The 19,870-nt window shown below is 45.9% G+C and overlaps 1 long non-coding RNA gene across 1 annotated transcript; it reads left to right on the top strand.

Annotated features, from left to right (window-relative positions):
- The first annotated feature begins 1,632 nt into the window (after nt 1-1,632).
- On the top strand, nt 1,633-17,905 carry LOC115896842. The gene is made up of 2 exons (XR_004056729.1): nt 1,633-2,288; nt 16,436-17,905. It is a non-coding gene; the product is annotated as an uncharacterized LOC115896842 (long non-coding RNA).
- The last annotated feature ends 1,965 nt before the right edge of the window (nt 17,906-19,870 follow it).

Genomic DNA, 19,870 nt, shown 5'->3' with positions numbered 1-19,870 from the left:
CACCAGGATGCCACTTCCCAAGCAGTTTCCCTCGTCCAGGTTACTGTCACCTCTGACTTTGAGCCCATCAGACCATACTATAGCCTTAAAATCTTCCGAGTTAGGCTGGTCTGAGTGCAGTGGTGTTTACAACTAATTGATCGCAATCAGTTATAGATGTCTTTGTTTCTTCTTACTCCCACTGTTTCACTTGACTAGCCTTTAAAAGAAAAAGAAAAGAAAAAAGAAAAAAAGGAAAAAATCTTCCAGGGTAGATAGTGGTGATGGTGGCACAACTTTGTGATTATACCAAAAGCCACTGAGCTGTACACTTTAAAAGGATAAATTGTGTGGCATATGAATTCTCAATTCTCAATAATAAGAATGCTGTCCGGAAAGCCTCTTTCTACTAAGAGAATTGCCTTGTCCCCAATGCGTATCTCTTAGTCGTTGGGACATCTAGGCACTGGTCTTCAAACCTAGCCACTGCGTAGAACCACCTGGAGATTTTTAATATCCGTATTCCCAGGCCACAGCCACAACCTAGGTTGTTAAATCAGTAAACCTAGGTTAGACCTAAATCTTAGTATCTTTTAAAGTTCCCTAGGTGTTTCCAATGTATAGTCAAGTCTTAGAACTACAGATTTAGCCCGTGGTTTGAACCTTCCTGATAGTACTCACTGTGCCCTGCCTTGAATCTTTTTTTATTTTTTAAATTTTTTAAAGAGAGGAGTCTTGCTCTGTCACCCAGTTGGAATGCAGGGGTGTGATTATAGCTCACTGCAGCCTTGAATGCCTGGGCTCAAGCAATCCTCCCACCACAGCCTCTTGAGTAGCTGGGACGTGAGTGCCACCACACCCAGCTGTCACCCACCATCTTCTACCCTGTGAACCCTCCAAGATCAGGAAATGTGCCCATTTCTTCTTTGTCAGCCTCACAAACTTTCTTTTTAAGTTAAACTATACTTGTCATTACTAACTATTCCCCCATGATCCCTAGCCTATGCTTTTCTGCGGATTAAAATGTAGCGTATTTGAGAATTTTAACAATTTCTTAGTTTTCCCATTCACATTCACTGTTACTTTATTTTGATCCTCATAATTTATTGAGCACAGCAGGGACTGGGGTCCTTTCCCCATCTTAGAGAGATTATTTTCACTGCTAAAGATCGTAAGTCTAGTGAGAGACAGAGAGGGAGATGGACCCAGCCCTTCCCTCCACAATGTCTACCCTCCCTCCAGGACTTCCTCCCTGTGCCAGCTCCAGCAAAGGATCTCATTCAGCTCACCGCCAAAGAGACTTAATAGTTCAATAATAATAATGAATATGTAAGGTTTGTTCTAAGGCACTTAGAAGTGGTTTCAGGTAGACATGAAGCCAGTCCTCTCCGGGGCTAGGGGAGGCCAGTGTGGTCGAGCTCCAGGGGAGTTGCTTCTTAGTGCCCAGGCCTGGGCGTCCCTCTCCCACCAAGCCTCCCAGGTCTTCTGTCCAAAGCCCTCCCCCTCCACCCCACCTCCAACCCCGTCTGCTCTGCCCCATCAACTACGTTTTCTTCCTCAGCACTTGCCTTATACCCCATGCACTCCCGAGCATAGAGGCGATTTCCTTCTCGCAGACTTTAGGCGCCACTGCAGGGTCCGGAAAAGAAAAGAGAAACCGCCCAGCGCGGTCGCTCACATAACACAGGGCGGGGCTGCGCTCCGACCCCGAAAGCTTTTCTTTCTTTTTTTTTTTTCTACGGAGTTTTCCTTCTTGTTGCCCAGGCTGAAGTGCAATGGCGCGATCTCGGCTCACCGCAACCTCCGTCTCCTAGGTTTAAGCGATTCTCCTGCCTCAGCCTCCCTACTAGCTGGGATTACAGGCATTCACCACCATGCCCGGCTGATTTTGTATTTTTAGTAAAGACGGGGTTTCCCCATGTTGGTCAGGCTGGTCTCAAGCTCCTGACCTCAGGTGATCCGCCGGCCTCGACCTCCCAAAGTGCTGGGATTACAGGCGAGAGCCACCGCGCCCGGCCTTGCCCGCGTTTTGAATTCTGCGGCCCGGAGTTCACTGCGAGGAATGGGATCACCCGTCACCCCGCCCTGGTCTACGGAAAAAGAAACGTGTTTACTGATATAGAAACGGAATAACGGCGCTGCGGCTGGGGAGGGCCGAGCTGCCTTCAGGCTTCTGGTCTCCAGCTGCGGGTCACTCACACCTGCCGCTGTGAAATGCAGACCCGTGGGGCAGGAATTCCGAGTCCGGGCTGGAGCGCGATCTGGACTCTGACTGTCTTGAAACAGCACCGCGGTGGATTCGGATCCGGGTGAGTAGGGAAATGCGCCTCAGTCCCTCCCACGGGCCGCCCACGGATTCCAGGATCCGAAAACACTTCCTGCTGCTCCGCCACCCCTGGAAGGCAGCTCCCGCCTCTGGGCGGTTCTGATGGAAACGGGCTCCACGGCCCGCAGGAAAACCCACAACTAAGAGGCCAGGAAAAAGTCTCTCAGGGTCCCGCCACTTCAGTGAGGATCCTAATTTATGCCCCGAGTGTGGCCTCCATCAAAGACTGGAGTGACCTTCACTGAAATGATACAAGGAGCCCAGGTCGCTGCGGCTCTCAGAATGCGGTGACAGCGCCGCCTCGCGTCCCTTCCCAGACCTGCCTCGGCGGACTCGGACACGTTTGTTGGCCTGGAGGCTGGAATACATAAGGGGATCAAATGCAGAGAATGCAGAAAAGAGGGAAGGATGGGGGGACGTGTTGAAGAAAGCAGGGAAGAGACAGGAAGAAAAGGGGAGAGAAAAAGTCAAGGAGAGATTTTTTTTTTTTTTTTTGAGACGGAGTCTTGCTCTGTCGCCCAGGCTGGAGTGCAGTTGCAGGATCTCACTGCAAGCTCCGCCTCCCGGGTTCACGAGTAGCTGGGACTACAGGCGCCCGCCACCACGCCCGACTAATTTTTTGTATTTTTAGTAGAGATGGGGTTTCACTGTGTTAGCCTTGATGGTCTCGATCTCCTGACTTCGTGATCTGCCCGCCTCGACCTCCCAAAGTGCTGGGATTACAGGCGTGAGCCACCGCGCCCGGCCGGAGAGATAAAATTTAAAAGATGTAGTTTCATTATTTCTTTTATTTTTGCCCTTTATCTAGTTTTACTTATGAACATTTTTACCATAGCTTTCTCTGTCTCTGAATCTGTAAATATAATGCTATTATTGCTTTTTCAGAGCTTGTGAGGGTAAGTTGCAGAGAGCATGACCCTCTACCTCCAGATGTGTCAGGGTGTGTCTCCTGGGCACAAGAACAAGGTTTTTGTTTTGTTTTGTTTCACATAAGCAAAGTGCAAGTCTCAAAGAGGATAATATTTTTAAATCATCTTATTGGGGGTATACTTTTCATGCAATAAACTGCATCTATTTAAAATGTTCAACTTGTTGAATTTTAGCTATTGTACACAACCACATCTCCATTACCACAGTGAAGATAAAGAAGATTTCAATCATCTCCCAAAGAACAGCTACATGATAAAATTCTATGCTGTCATTAAAAAGAGTAAGAGCAATTTTAAGTATTGCTATGAAAAGATGTGCCAAGCATACTTTAAACCTTTTTTAAAAGGTTAAGGAGGCTGGGCGCAGTGGCTCATGCCTGTAATCCCAGCACTTTGGGAGGCTATGGCGGGCAGATAACCTGAGGTCAGAACTTCAAGATCAGCCTGGGCAACATGGTGAAACCCTGTCTCTACTGGAAATACAAACATTAGCCAGGCGTGGTGGCGGGTGCCTGTAGTTCCAGCTGTTCGGGAGGCTGAGGCAGGAGAATCACTTGAATCTTGGAGGCAGAGGTTAGAGTGAGCCGAGATTGTGCCACTGCACTCCAGCCTGGGCGAAAATGCCACTAATACCACTTACATAATATTAATATATATTTTAAGTAGGGGAAAACCTGGAAGATTCCTCATGAAAGTTTTGACAGTGACTCCGGAGACTGAGATAACTTCGTGACTTTCATTTCCTCTTAAATGTTGTGCTGGGGTCTGACCAGCAGACCCAGGCTGCACGATGGATGAATAACATACTCAGACACCGATATTCAGTGAAAGAGTGCGCCAGGGGGCCGGGCCACTCACAGAAAGGGTTGTGGCAGCTGGGTATCCTTACTAACTGGCCCTGTGGGCCTTTATTCAGCACAGATTTAATGACAAAGGCTTTGAGTCAACACATCTGTGGGTAATTAATCTGGTCACCAACCCCTGGAGAGAGCAGTACTACAAATGATCAAAGGTTGGTCTTAGGATCACATGAGTAAACATGCTCTTTAGATAAACTCCCTTACATGTCTTTGTACCTACTCGAAGCTATTAACTCAAGGTAAGAGGATTAGGCTAGTATCCAAGGTAGAGGATTTCAGCCATAACCCTATCCTGAGGCTTTTGCAAAACTTACTGCCTTCCAAGAAGGTTTGTGTCTATTTCCTATAACTTTATAATTATTCCCACCACCTGACCGATCCCCTACAATGTTGAAATTTTATCTTTTAGTATAAACTTGGATTTGGGTGGATTGCAGTGGTTCATGACTATAATCCCAGTTCTTTGGGAATCAGAGGCAGAAGGATCACTTGAGCTGGGGAGTTCCAGGCTGCAGTAAGCTCTGATTATGCCATTGCACTCCGGCCTGGGTGACAGGAGGCGACCCTGTCCCCGAAACAGAAAAATAAATAAAATTTTAAAATAATAAAAATTATAAACTTGTATTTATGTGGAGGTTAAGGAAGAGAATATTTCAGTTTGAAAATATGAGGCTAAGCCCCACAACGAAATAGTTACAGAGTTTTAAAAACCAAAATGTGGCCGGGCGCGGTGGCTCAAGCCTGTAATCCCAGCACTTTGGAAGGCCGAGACGGGCGGATCACGAGGTCAGGAGATCAAGACCATCCTGGCTAACATGGTGAAACCCCGTCTCTACTAAAAATACAAAAAACTAGCCGGGCGACCTGGCGGGCGCCTATAGTCCCAGCTACTCGGGAGGCTGAGGCAGGAGAATGGCGTGAACCCGGGAGGCGGAGCTTGCAGTGAGCTGAGATCCGGCCACTGCACTCCAGCCTGGGCGACAGAGCAAGACTCCGTCTCAAAGAAAAAAAAAAAAAAAAAACCAAAATGTTCATTAAAACCCACCACCAGAAACTCTCTTTCAAGAGGATCCTTCATATTTTCATGGCATTGAATCTTTCTTAAAATGCCTTTGAAAGCGATGTTTTCAGTGGAATAAAGAGATATGTAACAATATTTACAAAAGGGGTTGGCTGTAACAAAAAGGAAAATGCAAATGAGTGGGGACACAGGGGACCCCGTTCCATTTATTCTCAAAGCACGTTTGAAAACTGCGTTGCCATAGCGTCCTTGGGTGGAGACAAAGTCGAGGCAGATCTTGTTCCTGGAGTATTGATTTGATTTTGGAACCGATCAAAGGCTTTCAGAAATCAGGCTGACTTTCAGATCTAAAGTCTCAAGAATGTTCGTTCTAGCAGTGAGCCTGTGGCAAGAATCTAGCCCATCTGGGCGATGTTCGCTCTGCTTCCACCTAGTGGCAGTGGTTGGAAGGACAGGGCACAGTAATACTGCGTTGGTAGGTCTGAAGCCAAGGTGAAACCGCCTTTGCAAAATTATAACTAAGGAAATGATGACAGTGAAAGATATCAAACCTAACTGACCCCATCTTGCTTCTAACCGCTAAACTGCCCTTGTTCATTTCTAGGCGTAGGCTGAACTAGCCTTGGGAAGGAATTTAGTTTATAGTTTAAAGGAAACTGTTCTTGTAAAACGAAGAAAGGCCACCGGCCATTAAGTTAGGATGAGAGGGGCTGGAATTCTAAATATTACCAGCCATTATTCCGGAGGTCATAAGATTTGCAACTTCTCCTGTTACTCTTGTAGGTAACATCACTATTGTGAACCCCGGAGCGGCCTTTTGAGATGTCTTTTCAGGTTTTTTTATTTCTAACAACTGGAGGGCCCCATCTGGACCTGCCAACCAGTCCTGTGGCCCCGACTCAGGAACTGACTCAGCCTGAGAGAATAGCCTCCACTCACTATGATTTCATACCAGAGCCAACTAATCAGCTCTCCCGATTCACTGGCCCCTCCATCCACCAAATTATCCTTAAAAACTGATCAGAGTTTTCAGGGAGACTGATTTGAGTAATAAAACTCTGGTCTCCCGCATGGAGGGCTCTGCATGAATTACTCTTTCTCTATTGCAATTCTCCTGCCTTGGTAAATCAGTTTTGTCTAGGTAGCGGGCAAGATGAACCCACTGGATAGTTACAAAGGGAGTCCAGGCCAGTGTGCAGGATGTGCTTTGCTGTAGTGGGGTCCTGGTAGCGGAGGAAAGGCGAGGATACTCAGGGAATAAAGGGCAGAGGAAGAAGGAGCACAAGGGAGGACCCAAAGCCTCCAGACCTCTCCTTCCTTCCCTCCCTGTTAGGATTGGAGGGAACCAGCACTGCCCCAGGAGGGGCGGCCGGTGGGGTGCAGAAAACACCCTGGTTGCAAAGGGGTGTCATGTGCCCCACACAAGGGTCCTGGTTGTCAGCTGCTACTGATGAGTTCAAACTAGGAGGAGACTCACACGTGTCCTCTGCAAAGTAGACTCCTTATCTCCCCCTCCGGCTGGTTCCCCAAATCCATTCTTATAAAGCACAAAAACCAAGAGCCAAATTCTGCCTGACTTTGCTGACAGCTGGAAGGTCCTCCCCCTTCCCATTCCTCTCGTGCTCCCTTCTTGCCCTGCCTCCTCCTCTTTGTCTCCACTTCCTCATCCTTTTCCCTCTCTGGACCCGGCTCCTGAGTATCTCCCGCCTTCTTCAGAGGACGTCCCCTCATGGAGTACAGACTCCTCCACTTCCAGGAAAAAGAGACAAAGGCCACTGAGAGGGACCTGAGAAACGCCTGTGACCCCACCCCTGAGGTCAGCCTCTCCCTCAGGGCTGACTCTGGCTGTGTTTGTTTGTTTGTTTGTTTTTGAGACAGGGTCTTACTCTGATGGTCAAGCTAGAGTAGAGTCCCGATCACAGCTCATTGCAGGCTCCAACTCCTGGACTCATGTAATCCTCCCACCTCAGCTTCTCGAGTAGCTGGGACTACAGACTGGAGCCGCCACACCCAGTGTGTGTGTGTGTGTGTGTGTATTTTGTAGAGACTGGGTCTTACTTTGTTACCCAGGCTGGTCTCAAACTTCTGGCTTCAAACAATCCTCATGCCTCAGCCTCCCAAAGTGCTGTGATTATAGGCACAAACCACAATGCCTGGCTCCTGTGTGTGTACATACAAAGTCAAAGTGCTAAACCTGGTGCCTAGGAAACATCCCCACCTTGGCATTGCTTGCAAGAGTCGGTATTTTGTGCACCTGTGGTTTTATTTCAGGAGCTGGGACAATTATATTCATCAGAACAGCACAGTGTCAAGGCCCTCACCCCCAGAAAGCCCCCCACAAGGGTCCTGGCTGTCAGCTGCTACTCGTGAGTTCAAACTAGGAGGAGACTCATGCATGTCCTCTGCAAAGTAGACTCCTTATCTCTCACTCTGGCTGGTTCCCCAGATCCATCCTGATAAAGCACAAAAACCAAGAGCCAAATTCTGCGGGTGCTTTTTCTGACAGCTGGAAGGTCCTCCCCCTCCTTATTCCTCACATGCTCCCTTCTTGCCCTGCCCCCTACGCTTTGTCTCCACTTCCTCATCCTTTTCCCTCTCTGGACCCGGCTCCTGAGTATCTCCCGCCTTCTTCAGAGGACGTCCCCTCATGGAGTACAGACTCCTCCACCTCCAGGAAAAAGAGACAAAGGCCATTGAGTGGGACCTGAGAAACGCCTGTGACCCCGCCCCGAGGTCACCCTCTCCCTCAGCGCTGGCTCTGGCTGTGTGTGTGTATGTATTTTGCTTTGTTTTGTTTTGTTTGTTTGTTTTTGAGACAGGGTCTCACTCTAATGGTCAAGCCAGAGCAGTGTCCTGATCACAGCTCCTTGCAGGCTCCAACTCCTGGACTCAGGTAATCCTCCTGCCTCAGCTTCTCGAGTAGCTGGGACTACAGATTGGAGCCACTATACGCAGTATATGTGTGTGTGTGTGTGTGTGTGTGTGTGTATGTATAGACATATATTTTTTCTTTTTCTTCTTTTTTCTTTTTTTTTTGTAGAGACTGGGTCTTGCTTTGTTACCAATGCTGGTCTTGAATTTCTGGCTTCAAGCACTTCTCATGCCTCAGCCTCCCAAAGTGCTGAGATTATAGGCATAAACCACAATGCCTGGTCCTGTGTGTGTACATACAAAGTTGAAGTGCTAAACCTGGTGCCTAGGAAACATCCCCACCTTGGCATCGCTTGCAAGAGTCGGTATTTTGTGCACCTGTGGTTTTATTTCGGGAGCTGGGACAATTATATTCATCAGAACAGCACACTGTCAAGGCCCTCACCCCCAGAAAGCTTACGGGACACTATTTTTTGGAGGAGAGTGAGATTAGAGGAGCCCTTGACTCCAAGTCTCCTGATCCTTCTTACACAAAGAGATGCTGAAAAAAAGTGCAGGACATTCCATTTCCTCCTGGAACCAGACAGGGACGCCAGAGCCAGCGTGGATATCAAATTCCAGCAAGGAAACACCAGTATAGCAAAATCTCCACATCACATTTTAAAGCTCACACAATGGCTCAAAGAGAACCAACATCAAAAACCCGAATTCCTAGCTCAGGTGAGATCACTGAAGTTGCCTGTGAGGTTTCGTGGAACCTGCAGGTAGAAAGGGCATCTTTATTGAGAGCTGCAGCCCAGTTGCTCCTGCATCTTGGGACCCCTTGAAAGGACCCTCTCCCTTCAAGAGTGCATCGTGAGGCCATTTCCGGGGAGAAATGTAGACTCTCCTTGGACTCCTGAGGGTTTTACACTTACTTGCTGACTCTGTGGACTTTGACTTCATCATTAAACATCTTATAATGATGTAATTTGCTTTGATGGTACGTGTAGAACAGGATGCTGTTCCTGAATCAGGAAACAAGGGACTAGTGACCTGCACTGTCGCCCCGCTCCGTGGTGCTCAGATGCAGTGAAATCAAACAAACCTATGGCTAGGTAAACAGAGAACTCCATTGCAGCAAATGTTTCAGATGTTCCTTCTTGCCTGGTAATGTTCTAACCTTACCCCAGCCTTAATCTTTTAAAATGTATATTTTCCTTGGTGTTGATTTTAAAATAATTCGCATGTATTTATTACACTGGGTTTGTTGCAGTAAGCCACCTCGAAGGTTGCTGTAGAATTAAAGTAAGCAAATAAATGTGTGGTTCTCCATGGAGTTACTAACTCTAAAAAAAAAAAAAAAAAAAAAAAAAAAAAAAAAAAAAAAAAAAGTCCAAATGTCCATTCCCTACTCAGCTTCAAGGAAAGTCCCGTCTAGAGTTCACAGGGTAGAAATTCCTCTTGATGGCAGCTTCAGAAGGTAAGAAAGGAACTCTTCCTCCACAATGCCTGACCCATCTTTGGGTTTTAGGCATTGTCCGACTGATAAAGGCAACACTGAGAGTACGAAGAATGTATAGTGTCTCACGTGTGTCCGTATGAAGAGACTACCAAACAGCCTTTGTGTGAGCAACAAGGCTGTTTATTTCACCTGGGTGCAGGTGGGCTGAGTCCGAAAAAGGAGTCAGCAAAGGGTGGTGGATTATCATTAGTTCTTATAGGTTTTGGGATAGACGGTGGAGTTAAGAGCAATGTTTTGGGGGCAGAGGGTGGATCTCACAAAGTACATTCTCAAGGGTGGGGAGAATTATAAAGAATCTTCTTAAGGGTGGGGGAGATTACAAAGTACACTGATCAGTTAGGGTGGGGCAGAAACAAATCACAATGGTGGAACGTCATCAGTTAAGGCTATTTTCACTTCTGTGGATCTTCAGTTGCATCAGGCCACTGGATGTCTACGTGCAGGTCATGGGGGACATGATGGCTTAGCTTGGGCTCAGAGGCCTGACATATAGATGACCGATTGTCATGTAATATGAATCTCACCACACCTGAGAGTGGGATAGATTCTCTCATTTTCATAGTGTAGGCATCTGAGTCCCTGAGAGCCTGAATGCCTGACATGGATTCTCCAAGAATGTTGGCCTTGAGACTCTAAAGGGCCCCAGGTCTCTTGTGAAGCCCCCGTGCATGCACCACACCCGCAGAGGCCCCACACCCGCAGAGGCCCCACACCCGCAGAGGCTCCACACCCGCAGAGGCCCCACACCCGCAGAGGCTCCACAACAGCGGGAAGCACCCAGGGTCAGAGCCCAGGCAAGTTCACACTCAGGGACCATCCACATCCAGGGCGTGCAGAGGAGGGGCCGAGGTGAGAGCCCAACCCCTGCCTAGGCTGTGGTGACAGGTGGGCTGCATGGGGGTCCCAGTGCTCCTGGAGCTATCATTCTTTATCTCCTGAAGACCCTGGACCTGCACATACCAAAACTCTGCATTTCTGGTGGAGCGGTCTTCTCTTTTGAGATGTAAACACTACTTCTCGAATCTTAAAGCCAGCCATTGCCACTCCTAAGGGATAAGCCTCTAACTCCACTGAAATTAGCCTCAGAATTTCAGCTGAGGATTTGGAGCCACAGGCAGGAAGTCTGTGGGGTTTGTGCCTGGCTGATCTGGAAGGTGGTCGTGAAAGGTAGTGTGTGACTAAGTAGGCTCTGTGGGGCATGGATGTCCCTGAAGAGAGGAGGATGAGACAGATGGGAAGGTTCAAAAGTGAACTTTAGTGGGCCCCGTGCCCAGCACCAGGATTTGGAAAATCTCCCAGCCACTTTTGGCCTGTGGGTTTTCATTCTTCTTTCCTGTGTGCCAGGCCATTGCAGGCAATCCCTTCATTTGGCAAACATTTATCAAATACCTACTGCGTGCCGGGCATTGTTTTAAGAGGAGCTGGGACTGAGGTAAGAGGAAATAAACCCTCCTTGCCTTCAAGGTGTGCCCAGTCTTGCTCAGGCAGAGATCAGTAAGGAAATTATAACACAAATTGAGAGAGGAAAAAGGAAGAAACTGGTCAGGTGGGCAGTTATGGCGGGTCCTCAGTTGAATTATTTCAAACAAAAGAACAGCCTGCAGGCACAGAGAAGGGAACTTGCACAGGGGGGCTTGCCTAAGACATGCCCACAGCTGCACAAATAAGAAAGGCTACACAGGAAATTTGCCCAGACATGCCCGCAATGGAAAATTCTGTTCCCTGATACATGGGCAGTAAGGGAAACAAAGCAATGTGGAGTCAAGCTAAGGGTCCATATGGGCACTAGGAGGATGGGGTGGAGTTGCCATAAATTTGTGCCTCATTCAAATGAGACACCCAGCCCTCATCAGCCTTTGCATTCAACTGTAAAAATGGCAACCCTCTTCCAAGCCCCCTCTCTGCAGGGGAGAGCTTTCTTTTTTTGCTTATTAAACTTTTGCTCCAACCTCACTCTTTGTATCCATGCTCCTTAATTCTCTTGGTGGTGAGACAAAGAACTCCAGGTAACACCTCACAAGAAGACACTGAGAGGCTGCTACATTGTGGTGCATTGGCAAGACTAACAAACTGGCTAGTGAGACATGCACACTTGCTTGGTAGACATATATGTAGATCTTCAGCTCTGACTAATGAAGGAATACCAAAAATCTCATAAAAGAAAAGAATATTATTTGAGTTTTGTTTTGTGGTGTAAGTGGGAGCACCACAGACACCCAGGATAGGAGAGCTTTGCTCAGAATCCAGGAAGTGAACATCTTTCTCTGGGCCAGGCCAAGAATGAGAATAAGCTGATCAAGGAGCCTGGTGCTTCCTGGCAGAAAGGGTGTCTAACGTCTGACTATCCAGAAGTCACAGTTATTCAATATTGAGACTTGAAACAAAGAGTGAGAGACAGAGAGAGAGAGAGAGATCTGATTTGAAAAGCAGAATTCTGTTGGGGGCTTGTTAAAATGGAGAGTTTCTGATACAGTAGGTCCAGGCCAGGCCCTGAAGATTGCATATCTAAGTTCCCAGGTGATGCCAATGCTGCTTCCCCCAGGACCACACTTTGCGAACCACCACCCTAAGGCAATCTGTGTTGATTTCTAATATCAGAAGAGGGCTGGGAGTGGGCTGGGAGGCAGAAGTGTAGTGTCAATGAGACCACACCTGACCCATCCTGGACAGCTCCCCACCCCAAGCTTGCAGCATTTGATTTCCTTAGAGTCCCGGGAATATCAGACACCCAGGAAGGGACCAAATGTGGAGTCACAGAGTGATCCAAAGGCTCGGCTTCATACAGCACCTGGGACTCCCGCCACTCCACAACTGGTCCCCATACTCCCAGTGACACTGGCACCCCACTCCTCACGACACTGACCTCCAGACCTTCCTTGACTACCCTCAGCTGGTTGGGCCTGGGATGTGACCCTAGGAGCTCTGAGTGTACCTTCTGATTTAAAGATAGGGTGACCTCGTATGACAAGTACTCAGATGGGCCTTTAATAGGACCTTGAACATTTGGCAAATGGCTTCAGTCTTGTGTCCTTGAGAATTCCAGTGTTTTCTAGATATCACATCCATGAGCCCATATAAACACTAGAGGGCGGTGTGAGCATACGGAAGCCATAATTGTTGCACTGGATCCCCTAGAATCCCTTTCCCACTTAGACCAAGATTTGAACAAAATTTCCTTCACCAAACAAATTGCATTTAATTAATCACGCTGTTATTTTACATTGTGTTGGAAAAAAGACAGATGTAAGGAAAAATAATGCAATTAAAAAGAAAACAACATACTGAATTAAAATGGTAGTAAACCTTCTTATTAAAGGAATAATATAATATTTAGAAAATTTTTAAAATTTATTTTAATAAAGGTAAAAAAATTCTATTAGTTTTTAAAAGGTTTTGCGTTTTGAATTTTCTTGGGTTTGTTTGGTCTCCCTAGGAATTATCTTTTATTTCTTGATATAGTTCAAAATTCAAAATTTAAAATGTTCAAAAGGTAAAATGTCTCTCTCTTAACCCTGTCTCATCCCCAACAGGCAACCAGGGATATCAACTTCTTGTTTATACTTCCAAATATATTTTATGCATATGCAAGCAAATATAAATGTGTACATATATAGCTTTGTCCCTTTTCACACAAATTTTAGCAGACTCTATATGTTATTCTACACCTTGCTTTATTTCTTCTTAATAATGTATCATAGAGACCATCCCATGAGGGAATATCAAGAGTTTCCTATGTCTTTTTTCTTTTGTGTTAAATGTTTGTAGACTCCGCCGTGTAGATATGCAGTGCTTGTTTGGGTTTTCTTAGGAAGGTAGGGAGGCCTCCTTATGATATCCAGAGTGGAGTAGAGTGGCTATTCACAGGTGAGTGCTACCGTGCCCAGCTTGCAATGCTTTTTTAACCAGCCCCCTACTGACAGACATTTGGATTATTTTTTCTTTTATCTTTCATTTTCTTTCTTTCTTCTTTCCTTTTTGCTTTTACAAACAGGGTTGCAACATATAATTCTGAATACAGTCATTTTTCAGGAATGCAGGTGTAGTTTTGGACACATTTCTAGAAGTGGGACTGCTGGGTGTATGCATTTTTAACTTAGACAGAAATCGCCATACTGCCTTTCCTGAAAACATTTCCAGTTTGCAGGCCCATCTGCAATATATCGGGGTACCTGTTTTGGTACCATTATCTTTTTGATTATAGAAATATGTAGAGATATATATTTGGGAGCCATCTGTGTCTAGACGATGTTTAAAATCCTGGGAGTGGAGGACTCTAGAGTGGTTGGGAGGCAGTAAACCCCGGAGTGCTCCAGCATCTACAACAAAAGGAGCCAGTGAAGGGGGACTGAGGATGAGCAGTCAGTTGGGGAGGAAGAGAACTTGACCTGTAAAATGTCAAAGAAGATTTTAGAGGGGAGTTGATACAACCTCGTCAGAGAACAATTTGACATCCTATGACATCATGTGGTAAAAGCACAGTAATCCCGTTCCTCCATCCATATCTTGGGGAACTCACACAGGGACCAGAGAGAGATGACCCAGGATGTTCATTGTGGCAGTGTCTGTACCAGAAACAAGCTAAAGGTCTGTGGACAGGAGAAGAGATAAATTGTGGGATATTCCTCCCATGAATACTATCCAGCACTGAAAACAAATTAACTGTTTCTGTGGGTGTGGATTCACCTCACAGACCATGCTAAATGAAAAAGCAAGCCACAGAATGATACATTCAACAAAAAACAATTTATACAAAGTCTAAAATCATGTCAAACAAAGGGATTTAAAAAACTTTGTAACATTATAAAGGCATTCACCAAATTCAAGACATTGCTCACTTCTCACTGGCAGTCCTTGCTTTACTCAGTACAGTATCAACTGAAACACATACATAACAGAACTGTGGAAAATCAGGGCTATCTACATATATTTCTATTATTTTCTATGTATACTACATATAGCCAATAATATTAAAATGTTACAAATGGACAAACCTGGGTAGTGGCTTCACAAAGATTTCTTTTAATTCTCCATTCTTCTAGCTAGAGCTACTTCATAATAACTAGCAGCAACATGGATGGAACTGGAGGTCAGTATGTTAAGTGAAATAGACCAGGCAAAGAAGGACAAATATCACATGTTCTCACTCACATGTGAGAACTGAAAAAAAGTTGATTTTATGGAGGTAGAGTAAAATAATAGTTACCAGAGGCTGGGAAAGGTGTGTGGGGGGACCTGGGAGATAAAAGGAGGTAGCTTAATGGGTACAAAGATACAGTTAAATAGAAGGAATAAATTCTAATATTCGATAGCACAGCAGGCTGGCTATGGTTACAACAACGTATTGTATATTTCACAATAGCTAGAAGAGTGGATTTGAAATTCACCCAACACAAATAAATGGCACATGCTTGAGGTGATGAATATCCTAAATATCCTGACTTGATCATTTCACATTCTACACACGCATGAAAATATTATGTGTACCCCAAAATATGTACAAATATTATGTGCCAGTAATTTTTTATTAAAAAACCAATAAGCACAATACAATAAAGGATATCTTAAGACAATACAAAAATTATTTGTGTGATAATAATTTGGCAAATGTTTCCTGTTTATTAACATCAATTTTTTTCTCCTGTAAGTATAAGGAGAATAATACCTACATAGCATCAGAAGTGGTTGCTTTCCTGAGAGAGAATTATTTTCCCAGTTAAAAGTAGAGAATCAGAATCACTATAGTAAATAGCACTTTGGAGAACTACATAGCACTGGGTCTTGCTGCCCTGGGGCAGCCAGGCTCAGGGAGGGCTCACCTTCCAGGGAAAACTAAACTTTGGCTTCCTTGTTTTGGTGGTGTTCTTATTGCAAGACCAACATTTCAAAATATCAACAGAGTCCAGCCAAAGGTTGTATTCTCTTTTATTTCTTACAAAAGGCACTGCCAAGGATGGCACAGACTGTTATGGGCTAAACTATGTCCCTCTACACATATTTTGAGGCCTGTGTTGACAAGATAGAGGGAGAAGATGGCCATGTATAAGCCAAAGAGAGAGGCCTCAGGAGCAGTCAGCCCTGCAATACATTTGATCTTGGACCTGTAGTCTCCAGAACTGGGAGATGATACATTTCTATTGTTTATTATGGAAGTCTTAGCAAATTAAAACAGAGATATCACCTTTTCTACCCTGCCCTGCATATGGAAATGAGATTATTCAAGAGTATGAATTATGTAGGATTGCAAAGCATAGAACAGATAGATTGAAAATTGACAAGGGAAGGTGATGTAGAGTTTGGGCAGATGTAGGCTGGTTTCCAAACCTCTGTGGTCCATGGTCACCACACGAAGGCGGAGATGTTCTCATTCCTCTTCATTTTCACTCAGAGCAAAACATGTGGGTCCACACTGGTATATGATCAGAAGATATATTTAACTGGTTTGAGATATTGAGAGAGAAAGTCTTGCTGTACTTTAATAGAAAGATGAATGATAATTATCATCACTAAAGGGGATTTTAGGCAGGGCGTTGCTGGCCTTACGTTTTCCTCCTACTTTTAAGGTGCATGTTCCTAAAAAGCCCTGTCTAGGAGTAAATGCCATCACTTAAATTTTGCTCTGCCTGTCAACTCATTGGTCCTCACTTCATTTCGGTGAGGTTTCCGGAATGTCTGTGTTTATCCAGGGTTCACAGATGAATTTAAAAGTCCCTAGTGGTAGAGAGCTTCTCCTGAGGTCACACAGCAACCGAGTGTGGTGGAGCAACGACAGGTACATGGCAACCTGGGTCCGTACTCCAGTTCTCTAGGTGCCATGAGAATTGCAGCCTTTGGTTCACTTTGGTTCATTTTCTATGTTTTTTTTTTTTTTTTTTTCTGAATGAGTGAAGGAAAATGCATGTTGAGAACAAAGTGCCAGAGACCTAAGTCTGTTCCTTAAAACTACAGGGTTGGGGCCTGGAGAGACAGAGAGTCTGCCACTGATTCTCTGAATTCCAGCTCCTGTTGTCAGTCACGCAGCTGAAAGCAGGAAGAAGCTTTCTCTTCTGCACTTGGAACAACAGGATAAAGATGACAGAGAGTCCCACATCTACCATGGAAAAGACAATGGTCCTTCCCACTCCCTGAATCAGGCCAAGTTTTCTAATGACATGTGTTTTCCTGCAACATGTCACTATATCTCCTTCCTTCAAGCACCAGTTTTCACAGTATAAGCACAGCAACAGCACAAAGGAATGACTACTGAGCCTGAAGCTTTGATGGATGCTCTGAGTTGAGACTTTATTTTATACTTAGGTACCTGTGAGTCATTGCAGAATTTTACCTGACTCCACCATGACCCAATTTGATCAAGGTGTATATGCTATGGGACTTCTCTAGTTCCTCATCAGAAATTACAATGAATACCATGTCCAGCTCCTGGGTGCCTGATGGCAACGAGTGGCAGCTCCTCTTGGGGCAACACTTTGGGGGCGACCAAGGCCTCATAGACTTTATTATTGCTGGGCTACATGGCCCAAGGCTCCTGGGCACAATGGATCAGTGGTCTTGGATTCACCTCTGACATTTAAGGACATTTGTTCTTGGGCTTTCACAAGTGGTCTCTGATTGAGATGGAAGGAAGGGACACAGGGACACAAAATCTCTGACTGCCTAGGGACCACCGCCCCGTACCGCCCCACTCCCCGGCCCTCACTTCCACTCAGAGACTACATGGCCGTTCCATTGAATTCCTGAGGACATGGCCAACATGAGTAACAACACAGGAAAGTGCCTTAGACTGAGTTCCGTGGGAGGCTGGCTAGTGCCCTCTGGACCATTTACCTACACCTGTTAGGATTTCTCTAGAAGGAAATGCTCCAGAGGCAGTCATACCATAAGCTTGGATCCTCCAGCCATTGAGTGTGGGGGTGTTAGCCCTGGCTAAATGAGCACCGAATTTTAGAGAGACCAGGAGACCATCTAAGTTCTGAAGCCTGAGTCCTGAACCCTGGAAGTGGGCTTCTGGCCGGGGAGCAGGTGTCACTGCCTCCGATCCACAACAGCAGCTCCACAGCTCAAGATCCTCTTCTGAATTTCTGCTTCTCCTGGTTCCTGGCCAGGCAAGTCTTCACTGCTTTGTTAGCCCATCCATTTGCTCAACCAGATTTTTCAAATATGTGTGTTTTCCTCCTTTTCCAGTTGTACTCAGTGGAAGGAATGGTCTAAATTACCTAATCAGCAATTCCTGGAAACCAAGCCACCATGTACATACAATCTTATACGTTAATGTCACATACAAGAAAGAAAATGCAGAGATACCAGTAGTGACCACCTAAGCAGTGTAACATAGAGGTAATAAAGACAAATTGTTGGGTAGTATCTATCTACGCCATGATTAAAATACGTATCAATAAATTACAACTTCTAAGAAAATAATCTCTATATGTAATATATGACTGTGACTCTGAGAGACAAACCTCAGAGTATTGTCTGAAGACACTTCCCATCACCTTCACCTCCTGAGCCAGACGGTGTGAAATGAGAAGCAGAGATTTGAAATGTGTGGCAAGCCTCTCTGCAAAGCAGTAGAGTAACATTCTACATGAGCAAATGAAAACAATCTCACAAATGACATTGGATGTACGGTGTGGGATGTGTGTCCTTATTATAATGGAGTTAATCCTTTAAGTAGGTAATCTTTTTCCATGAATTGGATTCTAAACGACTTATTAGCTGTCAATTAGCCAGGAATTGTTCCCTTTACTAAAAGAGAGACCCTGCCATGAACCAGCATTTCCCAGGTGGAGGTCTCTGGCAGACATGAACTTCTAACAGGGTAAATGACCCGTTTCTTTAGTCAGGGAAAATTGACTTTCATAAGTGGTCTCTGGTTGAGGGATCCCATTTTGAGTGGGGGATTTGCAGAGTCACTTCTCCCTGTTCCTGCTGGGGCTGGGGATGGTGAACCGAATGAAGACACAAACTCTGAGAGGGAACCAGGCAGACAGGCACACTGACAGGGAGGGCACTGCCTGGTCTAGTTACCATTTGCACCCAGTCAGAAGAGGTGAAGGGTGAGAGAGGAGGCTGCTGGGAACCAGAATATTGGCAGCCAGGAAGGCCGAGAAAGTGCAGACTGACAATACAGGCCAGAGGCTGGAGACCCTGGGAGGCAGCTGTGTTGTTCCGTCTGAGCCCCAGAGTGCAGGAGAGGGTCATTTTCACCAGGGAACTTCAGCCTTCAGGATGATTTCTGAACTCTGCTCTCCACTGATCCTCCATCAGGACTTCAAACAGCAAGATGAGGTACCCAGGACCCTAGGAATCTGATTTTCATATCCCCTGAATTACCTTTACTAAAAATATCATCCCTATGTTTTGTTTATTTCTTATAACATATAAAACATTAAACCAAACCATTGTACAGAATTTATTAATATGTAGATATGAGGTGTCTGGTGACAGATCCTCCAAGTTATTTATATTAGAGGAAGAAAGGGATCCGGCCCCATTCATAGATGAGAACAACAGGGTAGCAACACTCAGGACCATGATACTGGGTGCTCCCAACCCTGAAGGGAAGCGTCTCACTGCACACAGACGGCCAGGAGAGTGATCACAGGGTCCTGCACTATCTCCTCCTCCTCCTCTCCTGGGTCCTGGGTTTCACTTCCAAATCCCAGCTGGTAGCAATATTAACTTGGTATTCAAGACCCTTGTGGCCCCTCTTCACCACAGCATCTCATCGGGTTTCTTTCCTCATACGAATTCCAGCAGGGGTGTATTCTAGAAATATCACCACGGAAAGGGTGGCAGAGGCAGCTCATCTCTAACCCCTCGAATAGAGAGGATAGAACCACAGTCCTGTGCCTCACCCATCCCATGGTCCTGCCTCAAATACAGTCTCCTCCTGCAGGCTGCTGGGTCCTCTTTATTGTCATTCTCCAGAAGGTGACAGGGTCCCAGACAGACGTGCTCACAGCTTCCTTGGGGCCTGATGCCAATAGGAGTTGAGGCCAGGGAGCATCTTTGGGCTGTAGGGATCTTCGGATTTGAAGGTAGGGGATCGTGATGGGCTGTCCATAATGCTCTAGGTTTCAAGGCTGAGAGTGGCTGAGCTGAACCTGGTCATTACCATGTTCTCCACAGTTCGAGAGCTGCCTTGTGCAGACCAGCAAGACACAGATTGTTTTCAGTCCCCTTATATTTCTGTGGACCCTGACTTTTCTTCCCCCAGGCTGCTGTCCTCCCAAGTATAGCCCCGGGAGGATGTAGGGAGAGGAACCCATTCTTCTGATGCCCCAGAACCCCTTGCATGTAATCCCAATATCCAGGCCTGGGGTCCCCTTCTTTGGATCAAACTTTCTTTTCTTGGAATGAAAGGCTTACAGGGTCTCCCTC

The sequence above is a fragment of the Rhinopithecus roxellana genome, chromosome 4 (genome assembly GCF_007565055.1).
Source record: "Rhinopithecus roxellana isolate Shanxi Qingling chromosome 4, ASM756505v1, whole genome shotgun sequence".
Lineage (NCBI taxonomy): Eukaryota > Metazoa > Chordata > Mammalia > Primates > Cercopithecidae > Rhinopithecus > Rhinopithecus roxellana.
The sequence above is the reverse complement of the archived record's forward strand: the minus strand, read 5'-3'. Positions and strand labels throughout refer to the sequence as shown.